At 39.1% G+C, this 17,979-nt stretch overlaps 1 long non-coding RNA gene across 1 annotated transcript in view; it reads right to left on the minus strand.

Annotated features, from left to right (window-relative positions):
- LOC118566736 overlaps nucleotides 1-15,941 on the minus strand; it is a 40,071-nt gene extending 24,130 nt beyond the window's left edge. Inside the window, exon 1 of the long non-coding RNA XR_004933256.1 lies at nucleotides 15,780-15,941. This is a non-coding gene — a long non-coding RNA (uncharacterized LOC118566736). The remainder of the gene's footprint in view (nucleotides 1-15,779) is intronic.
- Between the last annotated feature and the right edge of the window lie 2,038 nt (nucleotides 15,942-17,979).

Consider the following 17,979-nt stretch of genomic DNA (forward strand, 5'->3'; position numbering starts at 1 on the left):
AACTTTTTGCTTACACTTCACAAAGGTGAAAAGTTTTGGGTCGAATCCCAGCTGCCCCCTCTGCCAAATAACAATGCACCATTAGGCAAGGCACTTATACCTATGTTGATTATGGATCTGTAGGAATGTTTAGAGCTTTGGTGGATAAATGGGATATGCAGTGTAAATGTGCCTTGAGTGGTCTATATGACAAGAAAAGCAATATAGGTTTAGAACATTACCAGTTTACTTTGTGTTGGTCTGTCGTATAAAATCACACAATAAAATGCACAAAATTCAATCTTATTACATTGTGTATTGGGAAGAAGCTCAACGTATTTGCAGTATTTTGCAAGGCACGTTATTGTCACGTCGCACCTACAAGCATTTCACACTTAAGATTGTATCACTCTCAGTGGTTTTAATAATTGCTAAAGAACAAACAAAGTCAAGCAATTGTCAGGACATGTAAATTACAAGGTTGTGTGAAAACAACAACAAGTATCTTTCATAGTAAGTGAATTGTTCTCCCTTTAGTTGAAGTGAAACTGGTCGTGGAGACAGAATACCACCACAGCCATAAGCCAAAAGTCCTGACCCCTGGGTCAGCTGAGCTGCAGCATGTGTGGGAGCGGGGGAAAAAAAGCAGCAGTGGAGAGAAGCTCTCAACATCGGCCGCCTGTGTGGCTTCCCCATTGGTCGCTGCTTCCCTGTCTGCAGGGGAAGCAGGACAGTGCCAGGGTGCGATGTTTTATGAGCTGGTCTCGACTAAACTCACCACATTCCCACAAGCATTGCACTGGGGGGCGTGACTCTGGCCATCCAGCTGCTGCTGCCAGACCGCAGGGAGCGTGCATGAAGCATTCATAAGACATACAGTAGACACGCACACATACTGTCTGAATTACACTGACAAATGTGTTCACAGCTCCTAGCTCCAGAACGACTAACCCACTGGACTGCACAAAAGAAGCTCAAAGAAATGAAAAGTCAACTGATCTGTGAAATTTTAAACTTGGTCAGTTTAGTGCTTGTCACTCTCGATCTGAAACTCGTTCGTCAATTCTTGTGAATTGTTTTCTTTTTTTAGTTTACCAGCTTTTTCTTAAAACAGATGTAAACCGTATTCTCAAAGTACTTTCGGAATTTCTGTTAAACATCACATATCTGCATGAAACTCTGAAGTGCAGCGAGGGGAATTCCATGTTGAATCTGCATGATATAGTCAGCTGACTCAGTATCGCCTTCATTATGCGCTTCGTTGGCATTTCCTGTATTGCTTTTACATTTATAATTTCAAAATAAGTAACAAACTACAGTTAACCGACTACTTTGCCGTTAAAGGTTGAAGTGGTTTAGGACTCAGATTCAGGCAATGCATAAGCAGGATCATTTGAAATGTATAAACTTAATACAATAACTCAGCCTAAATACATGAACAGAAAACAGAGATAACAGACGAAAATATGACAAACACAAGGTCCATGAGGGGGCCAAGAGCACAGGAACAAGAGAATCCAGTAAGGTGTGAAAGAAAACAGGTGTCAGCCTAAGTGTGGTTGAGTTAACTGACTGGTGCAGAACAGCTGCAAAGGTAGAACCGAGCACTAAACTGAGGTTTTAGGAGAACAACTGGGAGATAATGGCTTGAATACTACAGATGACAGAGGTGAAGAAAACAAAACAGATCACAAAAAAAATCTAAAAACCAAAACCAAAAACCACTGAAACAAGTGAAACTCTAAGACAGAGTGTTATATTAAACCCAAGTCCAGAGGATCATGACACTGGCACTTCCAAAAGGTTGCTGGAGTTTTTCTAAAACCAATAAACAGCAAACTTGAAAAAAAACAAAACAATGAAAAATAAATAACTATAATGGACACCAAACAAAGCATCCACATAAAATGTTTCTTTCAGCCCCGTTTCAGACTACTAAAACTCCATCTCTGTTAAGTCCCGAGTATTTAAAGATAAAACATTTGGGAGTTGCTGTGCCTGAAATTTTACAGAGTAAATAAAGCTGTATAGTGCAGTTTTCTTTTGACTTTTGATTGCCTTTTTTTTTATCAATTCCAAAACCTAGTTAAAAATAAAAAAATAACGTTAAAAACTGTGCATGACAAAGAAAGTACTCTTGATTCTTCAATTTGGTTTGACAAAGTAAAGCAGCAGCCAGATGCTGCTAATCAATTGATTAACGAGTTACATCAATGTGACCTCTTCTGTTAAAACGGGACTTGGGAGACGGCTGGTCTGGAAGATACAGGTGTGTCTCAGCACAGCACAAAGCAAGAAGGAGAAGCAAAAATGTTGCTCCCTATTAATCTGAGAAAGATCATTATTATTTATCATTATTATTATCATTATTTCCAAACAAACTCAACAAATTCACTCCAAGGTCAGACAACACAACTTACTAACGTAACACCAACTGGACTCCACGGTTGCTGTGAAGCCACAGAAGCTGGCCACCTCACAGTCATTAATTTAACCATATCTTTCTCTTTGTAAAGAGTTCAGTAAAAAAAAAAAAAAAAAAAATTCAAGGCCATCTGTCCAACAACTGAAGTGTGACCCTGACTGGGTCATGCAACGGGACAACGACCCCAAACACAGCAGCTAATCTACAAGAGAATGGCTGAAAAGAAAATCAAGTCCAGACCTAGACTTGACCTGCGTGAAATGCTGTGGTGGAGCTTAAGAGAGTCGTATAAAAAACTAATGTCTGCAAACTCCATTGAACTGAAGTCAGGCTGTAAAAAGGAGTGGACCAAAATTCCTTCACAAGGGTCTGAGTCAAGAAGCATACAGAAAATGGGCATTGAGAGTTACTCTTGCTAAATCATTTTTCATTATCATATTTTCTTATTTGGATGTCTTCTTTTTTTTTTATAATAATCACATAGTGGAATCTGCTGTATGGGTATTTAAATAAATTTTTTTAGAAACTGGTAAAGACTTGATCTGTGTCATTATATCCTAAAATATAAAACCCTAGAAATGAAGAGAGGGCAAATCACTTGTCATCTTGTCGTTGTACTTTTTTTTTGTCCTTTACTACTTAATAGTTTATGCTAAATACAGACCAGCAAATATGGATAAACATAAGCATAGTCAGAAAACCTGTATCAATCTTTATAATAAAACAAACACCTTAATCCTTAATCTGTTTTAAAAAGCCTTGAATTACACAATAATGATTAAATACTCACATCAAAGCATGAGTGCTATTAGGAAATTGTTGGGCCCTCTTCATTATTTGACAATTTTCTGTACTCGGACCATTGCCAGCTCATGTCCCCAACTACCATAAACCTACAGAAATTTATGAGGAGAGGACATGTAGAATTCCTTTTTGCTTCATTGCTGACACAGAAAGATAAATAGCCGGCGGTGCTGTGATTCTGCTCACAACGTAAAAGCCAGATTTTGAAGAGGAAGGCAGTCGGTGGGTTTTCAGTGTGTGTTGGCATATCCTGTGTGAGGTTGACCAGAGATAGATTACACACAAGGAGTGTGCGGTGACCTGTGCTGCAGCCAACCAGTAGTGGTTAAGATTGCGGCACTAAATCATTTCATATCATAGCCGTATCTGTTCTTCCCATGGCAGTTAGAAGCTGCAATCCTAACCCACACAGTCACTACAGGAATGTCCGATAATATAAACTTGGTTTCCACAAGTTAAACCTTTGACAGCTCTCAAGAAAAAAATATATCAGGGTGTACTACCACAAAAATCTCAATTGAGGATAAAACATTTTTTTTTTTAGCACAGCTATGCACACTTGTAATCTTTTTACGGGTATACATATTTATTTCTTTGTTTAATCAAACGTTCTCCACTGCAGGTTCTGAAAATACAGAGATTTTGGGTCATAAACTGTAAGCTTAGCCATCAGAAGCCACCTTCTTTACAACCAGTGTGAGCAGAAAAAAAATTCTTCTTTGTCAGAGATCCATAAAACTACAGGTCTAGACACACACGGCACACAGAGGAAGTTGTTTATCAGCTCGACACTGACATCTGTTGGTGACCCAATGTCTCACGTGTATATTATATTTCTGACTAACTCAAACGTCATTATTATATAAAACTTGGCATGATTGATCATATTTTGAAATCTACCACAATAAACAACATACAAAAAAGTATGGTTTGTTGTCTTTGGCTGACTAGTAGAACAAAGTATTTATATTTGTCAGTTCTGCTTTCAGATGATAGATAGATAGATAGATAGATAGATAGATAGATAGATAGATAGATAGATAGATAGATAGATAGATAGATAGATAGATAGATAGATAGATAGATAGATAGATAGATAGATAGATAGATAGATAGATAGATAGATAGATAGATAGATAGATAGATAGATAGACAGGTATTCTAAACTCTGTGGTGTTGAAAAATTTAGGTTCAGTTTCACTCTGGATGCACTTTCCTTCTAAATGTGTGCCATTTTCTAGGTTTCATAATTACTGCTGTACATCAGAACAATACTATGACGCTAGCACCATGTCACTGTAGGGAAGATATTAAACAGATAAAGATCAGGGTGAGCTGTTTAACAGAGGTTTCTGTCAACCCAGCTAAACCCTTAAAACTCATGTTTGGTTAACAATATGGCTAAGAAATAGTAAATCATTTACTATGAACATGGATAATGTGCAGGAACCTTGTTTTCTTAGTTACTCACTCAAATCAGTCATACTCGACAACTGCAGACTCATTTTGTTTTGTCTTTTTAATCAAGTCCACTCCAATCCAGTTACTAGATATTTTAAAAACATTTTAAATCAAACAGTATGCATTCTAACGTTCTGGAGAGCTACTGCAAAAGGTCTAACATTACTCGGAATAAGAGCTTTAAATTTCAACACCTTTTTAAAAGAATGTATCCGCCTAGCTTATCTTTAACTGGTTGACAGGGTAAAATTACTTGATCAAGCTAGAAAAAGTAAAGATTTGAAAGAATATGTGTAAAGAACCCCAGACATACTGCAGCACTAGTTTTAAGTTAGTAAAACACAGCTTTTCTCTCAGGATAAATACTGGTTAGAAAATCTATTAAAAGTTCACAGTAAATATATATTACAGTATGTAGATTTATCTACAATTAGTCATGATCATGTGTCCAAATGTCTTGGACTGACTAAAGGGATTCACACTGTTCTACCTAGCTCACACACTATATTTGACCGCCTCAACTATATTTAAAAAGGAGTGATGCAGGCAGATCTATTTCTAAAAAGGCAGGCGTTTCAACAACCCCGATCCAACGGGACGCTTACATAAAACGTAGTTGTTGCGGAAATGAAGGAGAGCTCCAGCTACGTCTCAAAATACCGGGCAACTTTCTGTGTTCAAGGTTAGCGGAGAGAGATAATTCAAAGATGTGTGAGGCATGTGTGCGTGGGGGAGGGGTCGGGAAGGGGTAGGGCTGGAGAGGGAGGGGAGGGGGGGGGTGAGTCATCTGGATGAGTCATGTGCAATGTGTGTGGACAGCACAACAAAGGATGGATGGATGGATGGATGGATGGATGGATGGATGGATGGATGGATGGATGGATGGATGGATGGACGGATGGATGGGCGGATGGATGGGCGGATGGATGGATGGATGGATGGAGAGGAGAAGGCTGAGGAGCTGAGTTCAATTTGTCACAGAGCTCCAAACTGACCGGTAGTTTAGTAACCTTTGTGTCAGCATCTGACAGCGTTTTTATGGGGATATACAAGGATGGGGGAAATCTGAAACTACTGTATAATCTGTCTGACTGCTGTGTTCCTGTGAGACAAGAATGACAAATACACTTTTAGTTCTCAGGCTTGTGGTATTTCTTTACAACCAGCAGAGGGCCCTTAATATCCAGGTTAAAGGCAACAATAAAATGAATACATTCTGTGGGGAGAGGCAGGATGGTATGATAAAGTTTGGCATCATTATAAATGGGAAATATCTTTGAATTCTTGGTAAACTGTGGCAATTTTAATGAGAACCATCCAGGATTTTATCAAAGGTGTTTTTTTTAAAGTGAATTTTCGTTCATGTTCTTTTTTCCACTTATTTTTTTTCCCCACACAGAGAGTAAGTTAACATCAGAGAAAGGTGACGTCTCTTGTTGCCACAGGCTCCCTCTCTAATACTCATAACCCTAACCCATTATGCAATTCAATTAAAGGTTCCTGACCAATCGACATATAACAGACCATGTTCATATTCAAGACAAAAGAAAGAAAAAGCTACACTAGCGTGTTTGCCAAAAGTGAGCTTCTGTGCTTGGTTCCCTTTGCTTGGATGAGTCGTGATGAGCTGAGTCAGACTGCAGACTTTGTCCAAATTCATCTGGTTCATCCTCAGTGAGGCAGTGGGACTTCAAGTCTTTCCCTAGATCAAGCAGCTACGCTTTGTGTTAAAAAAAAAACGATCAGTGACGAACCCACCAGTTTCCACGTACACAAGCCAGGATGGCGTAAAAAGAGCACAACACAGATTGTTAATCAGCACTAACATCATCATGCGGTGTCAGTAGAAGGACGGCACTTCTCCAGCTGAGCAGGAGAATTTTTTTTTCCTCTGCTTTCAAAGAGAACCACACCTGTAAAAACTGAGTGCATGAACAGTCACGTCTGGTGGAATCAAACTTGCTTCGGGTTATACTGTTTAATTAATTCTCTCCCGCCAACAGTGCGTGCGTGTGTGTGTGTGTGTGTGTGTGTGTGTGTGTATGTAGAAATAAGGAAAAAGCTGTGGAGGAGGAGGGGGCAATGTGATGAAAGTTTAATGAGTGGTGGTGATGTTCGAAAATAGATAGGGGTTTTATATAAATCTAAGAAAAAGATGTCGTAACCAATACATGCTTGTAGAAGCAAACACACGGTTATCACATTACATTCACAAGCATGCCATGTATTATGCATACAGATGTAATCAGTTAAAATATCATCAAAAAGTCAATGTGTTTGAGTGATTTAATTCCAAACAAAAACCTTGTATTGCACACAAAGACATAGATCTCTTTTCATTTTTGAAAATTAGCAGACTCCAACTACAGTCTGAGCTTTGTGTATGTTCCCCAAGTTCTGGAATGGCCTTTCTTTAACAATCAATTTTGAATGGTCAACCTCTTTATAGACCACCTTATGTGGTTTACCCTCTTTGTGGAGGGTGTCAGTGAACGTATACTGGGCAAGCCATCTGCCCTCTCCATGACTTATGAACATATTTCTACTTATATTCAAACTATCTGATGAACTGAACCTTAGGTTTACAATAGCGGTGAATCATGATAATCAAACTTAAAAAAATACTTGAAATATACTATATGTCTTATGAACCTATCTATTCACTATTCATCCTCTGTACATGTCCAGACTGTCTCCGTCTGGCCTCTTTGGCTTCATCTCCAATAGATCTAACATGAGCTGTCCCTCTGATGTACTCATTCCTGATCCCATCCATCCTCTTCAACCTCAAAGAGAACTTCAACATCTTCATCTCTGCTACCTCCACCTCCAGCTCCTGTCTCTGCCTCAGTGCTGCTGTCTCTAAGCCACACAACATTGCTGGTCTCACCATCGTCTTGTACAGCTTTCCTTTCATTTTTGCTGACACTCTTTTGTCATCCTGCTTGGACACGTTTCTTCACCTCTTTGCCACACAAATCCTAGCCCTGGATTATTGAGCCTGAGTAGTTAAAATCCTTCATTGTACTTATCTCTGATCCATTTAACCTCACGGCTTAACGTTGGTCCCTCTCAATCACAGACATGTATTATGTGTTGCTATGGCTAACCTTCATTGCTCTCCATTCCAGAGCAAAGCTTCATCTCTTTAGGTTTTCTCTGACATGTTCCCTACTCTCACCTCTGATCACAATGTCATCTGCAAGGGTATTTATACCCAGGGATATTTCTGCCTAACCTCATCTGTCAACCTGTCCATCACTACAACAAACAAGAGGGGGCTCAAAGCTGATCCTTGACGCAGCCCCCCTTCCCCATCACATCTACAGCACACCTCACCATTATCTTACAGCTCTGGTTTATGTCCTGTACCACCTTAACATATCGCAGCTTTTTTTCTGCACCTGTCATATGCTTTCCCTGGATCTAAAAAATAAAAAACAGCAACAAGCAAACAATGCAGCTCCATCTGGTCGTCTCTGTACTTCTCCATCAACATCCTTTAAACAAAGGGTGCCTCTGAAATATTTATTTTTTCTAGGGATGAAACAATAGTGTTGCTCACAGATGCTCACTCATTCTGCATTCCACCATGCTTTCCCATAACTTCATTGTTTGACTCATCAGCTTTATTACTCTGCAGTTGCTACAACTCTGCACATCTCCCATGTTCTTGAAATTTGGTTCCAGCAACTCCTCCTGCATTCCTTTGGCACCTTCTTGCCTCCTAAAATCTCAATGAACGGTCTAGTCAAAAACTCTACTGATGTCTCTCCTACACACTTCCATACCTCAACAGGTAGCGGGACCCACTGCCTTTCCTCTCGCAAGACTCGTCAACTAGGAGAAGGAAGGCCATGGCACGCCTTCTACTTGGTGCTCTTTCCATGTGGCAAAAGTTCTTCTCTGCGAGAAACACACAGCTGTGGAGCGTACAACACTGCATATCACTTTAATTTCTAGCTTCGGACTCATCACCCTATTTGACACTCTTTTCACTTCCAGAAAATTCCTGTCAAACCCTTCCTTTGAGATAACTCCTAATTCATTTCTCTTCCCATCCACACCATGGTGGAACAGCTTGAACTCTGCTCCAAAGCTTCTAGCCTTGCTACGTTTCCTGAAAACACAGTATGTCCACCTTTCTCCTCTGCATCATGTCAGCCAAATCTCCAGCTTTTCCTGTCATAGTCCCAACATCCAAAGTCCATGCTCTCTGTCCTAGACTCTTGCCTTTCATTATTCCTCTCTGCCTATGGTCACATTGTCTTCCTTGTCTTCTTTGCTGGCCAACAGTAACCCAATTTGCCCTGGTACCCTGTCAGTCACCTGTACCATTGGTGGCCATTGTTAAACCAGGCCACGACTGATCTGGTATGCAGATCATACGTTTGACTCAGATGATAAATTTGGCAAAGGTTTTCTGCCGGATCTCCTTCCTGGTAAAACCCTCTGCGTTTACTCAGGCTTGGAAATGGCACAAGTACGACATGGGACACCGTGCCCCCTTTGAGGGTGCATTAAATTCACTTTTAGACGAAATCCTAATTTATTGAGAGGCGCTTGTGAATGGAAAACAAAACACTATGGTTTTCAATTCTCAATTTTATGAACACAGAAGAGTCCTCTTACTTATAATGAGCTACAGTCTGGAAACCTAAACTCTGACTGGATATCTTTTACATCGGAGGGCAGGCAAAGCTATATAGTTGTGGTAGAAAAAAAAGGGAAGGTTCAGGGGTAGTGAATTGGGAAAGAAAGCTATAAAAGAAGAGCGGGAAAATGAAAATAGTAAAGCAGAATACTGATGAGCTCTGTGTGTGAGAGAGGAAGGAGAGGTGGGGCCATGCAGGTGAAAGCTAAACCCTGTGGGGTATTTCTTCCCTCTCTTCCCATGCTATTGTGTAACCATCACACAAAAAATGAGAAGACACTGACTCCATGGGAAGAGATGACAAATTAGAGAAATATAGAATTAGTAGCTGCAAGGATAATACCAGGATTTAACCTTACATACAATTTTTGGAGTACAGATTCCCTGGACATAAAAGTTTCTCCCTAATGCCTCTTTCCAATATATTTCTTCTTCTTTCGTTTGCCATTTTCCCTTTCTGACAAATGCATAGTTTGTATTTTCTGAAGTGCGCATTAAGCTGAAGTTGGTTGGCTGGAGCTGACACAACTGTACACGAAAAAAAAAAGGGATTCTGAAGCAAATAGTTGTGAAACATAGCCGCGGGATAAAGATGGGGTGGGGGTGGGTGGGTTGGGTTTAAAGGGGTAAAACAAGCGTAAGAGCATGAGGTGCACTGGGGATTGAACTCCCAGTGACGTATTACTGTTTCATTCTTAATTCATGACACCCTGGCGGGAACACTGATGGCTGGTTCTGCCGTTGGAGTGAGTAACAGCACTGATCGAAGCTACCTTTTCGCTATGACTTATTTATGCTTGGATCGCTTGTCTACAGAAATCATCACATCATCTTCAGCCATATATTTAACGACAGAAATGTTTATGTGAAGGCATGATAATGTTTTAGTCATAACTGAAAGGCTTAGAACAATAGATTTTTAACACATTCAGAGGAAATTGTGGTTAACCAAGGAGACTGAACTACATGTAAGGATGACGTTTGTGGAAGTGGTGGCCTAAGGGTTAGAAAGTTGGGCATTTGTGTCTTGGAGAAGCCCCAAAGGTCGGCAGTTCAAAACTCAAAACTTGACCACAGATTGCGCTCTGTGCACCTCTAAGAATGGGAGCACAGAGCTCCCTAAGAGATGGGCTAAATACAGACAAATCTCCACTCTGTGGGACCTTAAATGGAAATATCTGTTTGTATTAATTATTTTAAACTGGGCTTTGTTCAAGACGTTGGGAATCTCAGAATCAGGATTTTTGCTCTGATAATCAAGTAATTTAAAACAGAGTACCAATTTAATACTATGTTGATGTTAATAAAATCAGTTCCATGTGTATACTTGAAACCTAATTAGCTTTTATGTGCATAATCTATATTAGTGTTGTAATGTTGTGTTTTTTTTTTTAAATCACGTCCCAGTCGACAATGATGTTGGTGTTGTTCTTGACAGCAACGTATTTTTTGTCCCAATAGGAGCTTTTTGCAGTACAGCAATAATATAGTGCTCCCACACAGGGTCAACTAGTTTTATTAAAGTTACTAAAATTATCTGAAAAGACATTACCCAATACATGCATGGCTTAATTTGTTTCTAAAGATATATGACTTGACACAAACAGCTAGTCTCCAATAAACTCGCCTCTTGCTTCTGCTGCTGTAATTTCATGTAGATCAGTTACCCAAAGTCCAAAACTAATGTTACAATGTTTATACTCTGTTTCAAAATGACTTGTTGATTTCATCTAGCATTCTGTATTTCAATGTAGTTCCAAACTTATCAGTCTGTTTTAAATATTCTAAAATGTAATTTTTTGTAACTATTGTTTCTGCAGTGTAGGTCCCATGACACAAAGAAAAAGATGCAGCAGCCAATACAGTCTCTTGTTCACTGTGAATGTCATTGTAAAGGGTGTGAAACAGGCTGTTGCACTCTCGTCAAACTATTGTATACCTGCCTTGTGTTTCTATGATGCATGAAGACGTGCATATTTTTTGTCTTTTGGTATCTATTTCAATAACGATAAAGTGAAAAAATATTCTTTTGGAAATTGGTCACAGTATTTTAAGAATATATCTGTCATTACTTGCAGTCATAGCCACACAAACACAAATACCGCTCAAGAAGTAAAGCTTTCCCAGTCCATCAGTTATGTTCTGCAGTACAAACGTACCACTGTAAGGTGCACAACAATTGTGTTAAATCACATTTTTAAACACGGAGAAACAAAAGAGGAGAATTTTTTTTAAATGAAAACAATATTAATCCCAACTATTGTTTCAGTTTTTAGAGTATGAGTTTAGACATTATGATTATCAAGACAAATCCTGATTCTTAAAAGAGTAAGTTCTTTCATAACAATACAAAATTGCAGCATCAACTTTCTACGTAGCTAATAGTAAAGCAGGTAGGTGCTACTGCTCCAAAGTGCTCTGAATATCATATGTAGGTATCATTTGGCTGGCGATTTGGGGGTGACGGCACCTTAGAGCTCCTTCAAGTTTTTTACCCTACCGCCATTATTCTCTACTCTCTTGTCGTTGTTGTTTTCTGACTCTTCCATTTGCATCATGTGAGAATAAAATTCATGCATGTGCTTCAAAGCTGCCAAGGGTGCAACTTTAATTGACAAGTATCATGAATTAACCTGAGTGGATGACACACGAATGACACAAAAATCCCTGATTGGCTACAGGCACAGAGAGCTGCACCACAATGAGAGTCTTTAGTAGCCACTTAGAGTCCAGCATGAAGTCACATTGAAGCCAACTGTTGGAGAGCATATATACACAGTCATGACACAAAATGCAATTTTTTTTCTTCAATTTTGATGGCAGTGGCACATGAGCACCCCCTATTGACAAACTGCCACCGACACATATGTCATGCTATGTAGACTTTCTCTCTGTACCTATGACAATTTGCTCCACTATGAATGTCAAATATTTGTTTTCTGATTTGGTCAGTAAGTGAATATTTGACGCCTAGATGGTATGCATAGATGTTCCTATTTAGAGTTTGTTACATAAGCAAGATAATGTGTTCGGCCTATGATATGATTTTGCGAATAAACAGGCCATACTTTTTAAACCCTAGGTGTGAAAAATGTGCTTGCACAGTTTGCTTAGGTTGAGACTGTCAAAACTTCTGGTGTACGGCTTAGTCAGGGATACTGAACACCTAAAAATTCTCTAATGGGGACTCAAATCTAATCTTTGCCATCAAATTGCTGCATCTCTACACACAATGTTTCTCCTTTGTTAATTTTGTATCAATACATTTTCTTTTTAGTTTTAACCTGTAAATACTACAGGTCATTAACATTGAGAAGTGTGGATAGACAGATTTGAGGAAACGGAGACTTATTGAGAGACAATAAAGAGTACAGCATTATTCACACCATCTGATAGAGGCAAGGTTCAGTAACTTGTTTTCTAATTTACGGAGACATGAACAATACCAACTACAAAAAAAGCAATTAAGGCTGAGCCTAAGTATTAAACCTAATTCCCTGGAGAGTAGAAAGCATCTTCACTCAACATCATCACACTCCATACTCCCTTTGTTTCGCAAGAAAATATGGAAAATGGCTTGAACTTGTATAGTGCTTTATCAAGTCCGACGACCCAGAGTGCCTTACACTACAGTCAGTTATTCACACACACATTCGCACCCTGACGGTGGTGAGCTATGTTAGTAGCCACAGCTGCCCTGACAGAAGTGACTGACAGAAGCAACATACATCGGCGCCACTAGGGTCCTCTGACCACCGCCAACAGCCAATTCGGGTGAATTGGAAACCATTGAGGAAGACAGAAAAAAAAACCCTGAAGTGTCATCTTTATTTAACAACCAGATATACTTGAAAGAAATACATCAGAACAAATATACCATATAAAATAAACAAATGTCTGGATATTTAATCAGAATCTGTATTGGTTTTTATGTTTTCTTTTGAATCCTTACATTGTTCAAATCCACTTTCCAGTCTGTAGATGTTTACCTCCCCCTCGTCGATTTCCTGCTTACACTAAAACTAGTGAATCATCACTGTTGCTCCCTCCCTCTTCTGTTAACTGCAGTTTTCTCGCCTGTACACTCACACATGAAAAAAAAAAAACAGCCGTCAACAGCCTAAGAAAGAATACCACCTATAAGAAGGCGAGACGTAAGTGTGAGAAAGAAGGAAGGCTGAAACTGTCGTAGAATTGCCATATGTGGTTGATATTTTCACATAGTTTTAAAAGATGACAGATATTTAATGCCTCACATCTATAACTTAACATTAATAAAGCATCTGTCTTGCACAGGTGTGTTTTGATTATTAGAAAACATTTTATAACAGCTGCTGTAGTGTTTATCCATATAGATGAACTAATGGCGGTAATTCAAAGTACACATGATGAAATGTTGATTAAAAAGTATTAAACTGAACAGAAATTGTCAGTAACTGTTGTGATGAACAATTTAAATCAGTTGTTGATGCTTTTATATTATAAACTGTATTAATTAATCTCTAAGGGAATAAAAATCCAGCTTTAAATGGGGACTGGGTTCAAAGTATCAGAGTTGAAAATGTATTTGTTTTTGGTTTTGATAGTGGCAAAGTTAAATAATAAAATTTGGAGTTGAGATGTGAAACACAGAGATTGGAGCAATAGAGATTATTAGCTACAAAAAAGGATTTTGTAAGGTTTGTTACAGAAGAACTGATGATAAACTATGGACTAACTGCTACTTAATGATAAACTACTGGATTTATGTACTTTAGTACACTGCTTACCTCATGTTTGTGTTGCTGTGAAAAACCGAAGGAACACTACAGGTACTGAGTGCTGTTTCATCATTACCTAATAATAATCAAAATCTATTTTTTAACCATTCCATACCCTTATATCCCTTCCTTACCATTAAAAGCATCTTCCTGTAACCCCACACAAAGTATGTTGTTAAGCATTTTATAACCATTATTCCAAAATTTTGGAATAGATTTTTATTGTCCCCCTAAGGTGAAATCAGACATGTAAAAAATATTTTTTAAACATTAGTTAACCACACATGTACTATTACATCACTAGTAGGTTTGAGTTTGTGTTTCTGAAAGGGAATTCACACATCTATGGTTAACCATTAGTTAACCATTAATTGATCATTAGCTAAATAATAGGAAATGTCTTTTTCCCAAAAGCCACACACCATTATCTTATTTTTTCACATTTACTTGCTTAGTGTTGCATCCTAACAATAAGAAGCTTTTTATGTTCCACAATGTGAAGCTGTTATTAATGACAATTCATTATTATTTAACAACTAGGAAACATTTTTGTGTCTCCTAAAGTAAGGTCACATATCTCAATCCGTAGTTAATATTAACTGATCACTACTTTAGTGAATTTCTCCACTGTGAGATCAATAAAGCCTAACTTATCTTTACCATTATTTCATTCTTAGAAAAACATTCTGAATCCCCTAAATTCATCAGGAGCTGTTGTCAACCAATTTTTTTCATCGTTATATAACCATAAGAGAATTGATAACCAATAACTCATCTTGACCTAATCATAAGGGGATTATTCTGAGTTCCTTAAAGTAAAGCAATTATTCATCAACATTTTAGTTTAGTAAAGTCCCTGTTTTCTGCTGCATCTCCCCTTGTTGTTCATTCGCCAGTCATTCTGGGGGTTCAACCTAAACGTCTCATAAAGAGCATAAATGAAAACTACATAGACAACTGACTTCTACAATTAGCATGTGTAGAGAAAATGAGGGTGTTTGTGACAAAGAAAAACGGAAGTGATTCATTGATAATCTTCGAGAATACTCAAACTGATTCAACTCAATAATGACCGGGGGAAAGTGGGCTCATTAGCAAAATAAGAGAAGTTCTCTCCTGTGAGACTAACTGCTCATAGCTCATGGCATTTTACACCTCCAAAGCAATTTCACTGGTCTGAAACGTGCTGAAGCCGAAATAGGACAAGTGTGTAGCGTTGCTGCGCCCAATAACCCCCCTCCCATCCCCACCCCACCACCACCACCACCTCATTTCTCCCGTCTTTTCTTCCCTCGCGGAACCCTGAGCGTCCTCCTGTTGACTACATCTCCTCGATGACGTAGGAGTCCACGTACATCGTCCATGTAGGTGATGCTTCTGAATGAATGAGTGTCCCCTCCCATCTCCATTACTAGTACTACGGGACGTCTATAAGAGCAGATCACCGGGACAGCCCGCTGAATTTTATGAGATACCGACGTGCAGGAAAGGGATGCGGGACTTGAAAAGAAATGTGAATCAGAGCTACAAAACCTTCATCTCAACGACGAGTTTAGATAGAACGCAATTAGGTTATTTTAATTTAATTTGTTTTAGTTTGACCAAGTCGCTATTAATAAAATCTTAGTTGGACCAGCAACGATTAAAAAGGTAAGTTATATATTTTCTACTTTTTCTTTAAATTAATCATACTTACATGCTTTACCCACGTGCGATATAGTGAGAATCTTTAAAATACATCTAGCCTCCGGGCATTGAAATCGCTTGATTTTCCTCCTGCGTCTCATTCCGTGAATGTACGGTAGATTACAGAGGCTGGAAGCTGCTGCAGTGTGAGTCACTTTGGCGCACATGGGCAGTGACAACTGTGGAGAGGAAAAAAAGAAGAGAGTGACTTGTGGGGTGTAGGCTACGCGGAATGCATGTTAACCAGGCTGAATCGCCGCAGATACACAGAGCGAATCACGACATGCGGTGGATGAGTTAGTAAGGGCATCAGTCGGTGCGGGACGTCCTAGTTCCTTATTCCCAACCCGCTCAAAATCGCTGCATTAAGTAACAATGTGCATGTGATTGTCAGGATGACCCAGTTTGTGAGCAACATGCCACCATAGCTGAGACGCCATATAACGTGTACCGTTATTCAAGCCAAGTTTTTCCCCCTTCTTTTTTTTCTTTCTTTTCATCTTCAAATGACATCGTGACGCGCTCTTGAGGTAAAGTCAATTTTGCGTCATTCCTGCGCACATGCGGGCAACCTCCAATCACCCAGCAGAAGGCATTAAAGACACAGCTACAGCCGCCTATATACGTCCATAACCTGCATTGCATTGCGTCTCTATTTTCTAAGAGTGAGAGCGGGGAAGGAGGGGTAGGGGAGGCCTAGTGCCTGCTGATGGAAAAAGCTCCCGAAGGTAACTCCTGGAATGGGAGCTGCTGTGACCAGAATCACAATGAGCTCTGGTCAATAAGTGTCGCCCACAGTTTTTAAGGTTAAATGTCCACCTGTGCGGGGGAACCACGCTGTCTTCAGGCGGGATACACGGAGGGGCGATGGAAGGCATACAAATGACCACGATGTCGCTGTCCATTGTGCTGAAAGCGTGCTGGATTTAGACAAGTTTAAAAGATATAACGCTGTAGGTCGCTTATAAGTTCACAAGTGTCATTGGTTTTCGATTACTTGTCTCCAGAGTGCGGTCTGCTGTAAGCATCAGATAACGTTGCTATGATCACTGTTGTCTCTTTCATAAGTTTGCGTTCAGCTGAACAGTGTTGCAGAGATGTTGCAAACCCTCTGACCCCTGCTTCACAAAAGCCAAAACACAACTTTTTCAATATCTACACCTCCCCAAGCGGGAGAATGGTGGTGGGACTCATTTTGCTCCCTCGCCGTTTCATTTGAACAATTACATTTGCAGTTTTGGTTGCTTAGTTTTCAGTAGAGCCGCCAACCGAGAGCTATTTCATAGCCGCTTTGAAAACCAATGATTTTAACTAAGTTATTAGCATCGTTCAAACATATTTCCATGTTGTGCCTTCCTACTTCTATCTCATACCTATAAATATACTACTTTGTACCTATGTGCTTAAATTGTGCATTGGACATTTTACCCTTGACTATTATCAAATTTGCAGTTTTGTCTACTGGGAGACATTTCCTCCCTATCAGGCATCAATCTTACCTACCAGGATAACGTTTTGTACTACTGGGGATTTTACATGATTTCCTATAATCATTTAAAGTCTACTGAAGGCACTCCAATAAATTATGTCCACCAGCAGGAGGTCATTTAGAGAAACTTTGGCTTGATGAATTGTTATAATCTTTCAGATTTCACAAGACTTGCCCAAAAGGGATCAGAACAAAAAAATATCTAAAAAAATTGGTGTAATACAAAAGCTTTCAGAAAAGGATGTATAATTAAATTAAATAATACTTGAAATTTGAGGATTTATGACAGTTTATCTCCATTATTCATGAAAATGGTCCCTTACAATGAAGCTCTGAGTACATAGGTCCAAATTGGTCTAAAACAGAAGGAGTAAGGTGGGATATTGGATGGGAGCATTTAAAAGCACATAATTGCAATGGAGTGAACTGAAAAGGGGATCAGAACCAAAATAAATAGAAGCATGGTGTACATTTTCAGGCAATATTTTAAAATCATGACCACTTATCTAAAACATTCACAGACTGTTTAACTTTCAAGAGAAATTAACTGATATGCAAAGGTTGAAGCCCACTGATAGGAAAAGGAAGTAGAAATGGACTAAATATCAAGTGTAGGTACACAATGGTTACAGAATCTTGACCAGGACCAGCACCATGAACAGAGTTCTTTTTATGCCACATAAATAAATAAAAAAGGAAAATTAGTTTATTTCAACGCATT

Source organism: Fundulus heteroclitus, chromosome 18 (genome assembly GCF_011125445.2).
Source record: "Fundulus heteroclitus isolate FHET01 chromosome 18, MU-UCD_Fhet_4.1, whole genome shotgun sequence".
Lineage (NCBI taxonomy): Eukaryota > Metazoa > Chordata > Actinopteri > Cyprinodontiformes > Fundulidae > Fundulus > Fundulus heteroclitus.